The sequence below is a fragment of the Microcebus murinus genome, chromosome 25 (assembly GCF_040939455.1).
Source record: "Microcebus murinus isolate Inina chromosome 25, M.murinus_Inina_mat1.0, whole genome shotgun sequence".
Taxonomy (NCBI): Eukaryota; Metazoa; Chordata; class Mammalia; order Primates; family Cheirogaleidae; genus Microcebus; species Microcebus murinus.
Window position 1 is genome coordinate 23,903,805 of NC_134128.1, and position 3,985 is coordinate 23,907,789.

The following is a 3,985-nucleotide window of genomic DNA, read 5'->3' on the forward strand; positions in this document are numbered from 1 at the left end:
TCTGATTGTGCTTTAAAGCTTTCTTTTTTTCTTTTTCTACTTTAACTTAGATTCATACTAAAATATTGCAGGATTTATTTGGCCATTGCTATTTGATTTCTGAGAACCACGGCAACTGGAAATTGTTTAGTAGAACAGGATTTCCTCGTTTTTGAGAAAGCCACATACATCAAACACGTGCCACCAACCCTGGCTGCAACCCCAACGGGTAGAGACCCAGTTACACATATTGCTTTATTAGAGTCTGTTTTCATGGATTTTTTTTTTCCCTTACTTTCCTTCATGTCCTGAAGGACCGATTGGGATGCTTAAGGTTTTGCCCTGGGACTGGACACCAACCAGAAGTTCTCTCCGTGGGTTTTGCTTTGATTTAGTTTCTGGTTATTTTTGCGTGTGTGTGCGCGTGCGTGTTTCTTTTCATGAAGGAAAAAAAGTAAACGCAACATTCAGACAACTTTCCTCTTTCCAGTGAAAATACTTTCATTGGTTCTGTGGAAGTTTCCCTTTCATTACCCACTGCGCAACAGGCCACCAAACGGTGGCAAAGGTGAAAACTCCCCGAGCTGTTTTGCTGGGACAGGGTCCCCCTGGGGGACAGGGTGACTTGCTCATTCGCGTGTGTCTCGGAGGAAGTGGCCTGTTTTTCTCTGATGGCGTCCGGGCCTTTTTCTTAGTATAACTCGAGTTCCAAGAAAACCACGGTTTGATGCTGCGTGAAATCAGAAATGGGTTATAATTATAATCCCATTTGAAAGAGGAGTTTTATCATTTTGGAACTGATGTTCACTTTTCTTCTTTAACTCCAAACCCCTTCCCCCACCCCTGTATCAAATTATTGTGGAGCGTTATCAATAACCCCGTGAAAGTCAACCTAAACGTCATGGCAAATACCAAACAGTGTCCAGGTTTTCCAAAAAAAACAAATAAAAATTGGTTAAAAAAAAATCAAGGATAGATTTTTTTTTTCATGGCAACTTGCAATAAGCCCTCTCTCTATATTCTAAGCAGAGTCGAGATGGAGAGGCACCCAGCATACAGACCGTCCTAATTGTCTTTCTCATCAGTAGCTTCAGAGGAGTTAAAATTCTCTCATGGTCATTAGTTTCCACGTCTAGCATCTGGCCTGACTAGACCCAGTGCAGAGCATTTCCCAGAAGCTTGGGCCCAGGTGAGGCTCCACTTCCATGGCTCGGCAGAGCCACACACCTGCCCTCTGTGAAGATTCCCCCTGATTTTTTAAAATTTCATTTCCAGGTGATAAGTATTCACCTGGGAGAGGGAGAAGCCGTCCTCTGTCGGAACCCGCAGTCTGTATTCCGTCGTGCGTTCAAGTTCAAGCATAACAGCAATTTCCTGAAATGAGGCCTGACCTGAAGCCCAGGTCCACCAGAGAGGGACCACCGAGATTTATTGAGCAAGCAAAGGTTGCTTGCTACCCTGACAGCAGAGCCCCTCGGTGGGGCTGAGCACAGGCGGTGGGTGGAGAGAAGGTTGGTACTCACAGTCGCTTCCAGGAAAAACAGGCCGACAGGGGGAAACTGTGGCAGGAGAAAGAAAGAAAGAAAAAAAAATCCCTAGTGAGTTCTGAGAATACCTGTAAGGAGACGACGTCTTGGTGTCAAAGTGCGTAAGTCTTGTCCCAAGTGTACGGGAGTTGCAAGAGAGTAAAAGGACTATTTGTGTTTGCGTTCGTTACTAACCAAAATCGCTACGATTACAACACTTGATAATGTCATCTTGTGGTTACCCAGAGGAAAAAAAATGTGCAAAATCAACAAGAGCCGTAGTTTTCCAACACACGCTTTTTGAAAGTGTTTATGGTGATAGCCACAGTCGAATATTAAACATTGGCAGGGCACGGCGACTCATGCCCGTAATCCCAGTGCTCTGAGGGACCCGGGTGGGAGGACGGCTGGAGCCCAGGAGGTCAAGGGTCAGTGAGCTGTGATCGCACCACTCACCTCCAGCCTGGGCGAGAGCTTGTCTAAAATAATAATAATAATAATAATTAATATTTAATGGCCAAATTTTTTTTGGTAAGCCCTCCATTTACTGTTTGTATTTTCCATGAATTAGTGAAGACGTGGGATCTTAGATGACAATAAAACCATTCTTAGTATTAAGAGTCATATGAAGAAAATCCAGAGGCAAGAAACTACACGCACCTGCATGCCCCCCATGGCGTTGGCCATTGGAAAGAGAGAGGAAAACATCTGCTCACCCTAACGAATAGAGGCAAGGCGCAGAATTTACTTGAACCTTTAACCTTAGCCAATATCTGATGAGAAATGCAAAGTCAATGGCAACCGAATGTATTTTTTTTTTCTTTTTTCTTTAGCTCATAAAACTGCCAGTAAATGTCACGAAATTTTGGTAGCTAATTTCCTACTTCTATTTTTAAGGCCAAATGTCTGGGTCCCAGTGGCGGACCAAGGGCACCCAGGATGACAGGGACAGGAGGCCCCAGGACAGGCCGCGAGGGGCGTGTTGTCTACGGAGGATGAAAACAGCCAGACCAGGTGAAAGCCGGCCTTCCTGTACCTCCCGGGTGCTGGCGACTGCTCACGAGCCATCAGTGGTGAAGTGCTCCCCCGCCTAGAGAGACCCCCTCCCCCACCCCAGCTCCCCTATCCCCTCCCCCACCCACCATCCAGCTCTGTTTCCTGGCTCGAAAGTCCATCGTGGACAGAGAAGGGAAATCTAAGGTTTTTGAGGGGAGGGAGATGTTCAGCCACATCATCCCTTGCTGAGAATCATATTAGTTGCTTTCGCAAAGACAGAAAATCTCATTTAGAGCAAACAAATAGAACATAAAATAATGCTGGGTCACAGCTACCCTGCGCTTTGACTGTCATTCCCCGCCGCGGTTCACGCTCCGGTGATACGTTGCCTGAGGGACTGAAGTAGACCCGAAGCAGGTATCTCCGGAGTGTAACGGAAAACCCTTTACCTAATCCCTTGCGTTCGGTATCTGGAGCGAACATGGTACCTTATTCAAAATATCGCCGCCGCCCGTGTCTTCTTGGTGTCATTAGTCTAATGGTTAAGAAAACATCTGGTGGACTTCAATCTCCAAGATGAGAAGAAACGATAGATTCCTTGACAGCTCTGCTGAAATCCATCAACCTAAAGCAAGTGATGAACATTTTGACGTGTTATCTTCGCACTTGATTTATTCGCTGTGATGTGCGCAAACACACACCCCGGCCGCTCTGGGAGAAGAGAATGTAAGAAGGACGCAGGGCGCCGAGGGCCGGGCGAGAAGGCAGAGGAAAGACACACATCAAAGGGGAAGGGTATTTCCAATCCGAGCTCGAGCTGGAAGGCGCCAAATGTGCAGTCCTTTGCACGTATACATGTAGACGGGTGGTGCTTAACATGTGCACACGTGCGCAGTCAGACCTTCACGTGCAAACCTGAGTGGCCGCGGCTCACCGCGTGGACAGCGTGCATTAAGAACCGAGAGGTGGACTCTCGCGTGGAGAATGACCACTGGCTCCCTGTTGTTGAGAAACAGGATTGCACAGACAAAACCAGAGGCGGGCCAGGCAGAGAGGGTCGTTCTAGTCATTAATCCTGCACCCCTGAAGATGTCTGTCCCCTTTTGCAGGACAGAAGTGTGTTATATCAAAAATGCAAAAAAAAAAAAACTTAAAAATATTTTCTAAGCCTGACGTCGCCTCAGCCTCTTTTGTGCATGCACGCACATACACACACATGGAATGTGCTTTGAACTTGACTTCATGCTGTCGTTCTCTCGTTCAAAATACTTAAGGAGCACCTGTTGCCTGGCGAGCAGTGTGCTGGGTACCAGAGAGAGGCCAAAACAGACAGTGTTTAAAAGCTCAGTGTTTAAAAGGGAAAAAAAAGCAATAGTCCTGTGAGAATAAATAGGCCCGGATCACGAATCCCTGCATCTGAGGATACAGGAAGGCCCACGGGTGACTCTGATGCCCTGAGGTTCAGGTCCCCAGTCGACACGAGA

The 3,985-nt window shown here is 46.9% G+C and overlaps 1 long non-coding RNA gene across 1 annotated transcript; it reads right to left on the reverse strand.

Annotated features, from left to right (window-relative positions):
* Positions 1–455: 455 nt before the first annotated feature.
* LOC105860409 (uncharacterized) lies at positions 456–1,660 on the reverse strand. The gene is made up of 2 exons (XR_012914893.1): positions 1,270–1,660; positions 456–709 (listed from the first exon to the last, which is right to left on the reverse strand). It is a non-coding gene; the product is annotated as an uncharacterized LOC105860409 (long non-coding RNA).
* Positions 1,661–3,985: the final 2,325 nt, after the last annotated feature.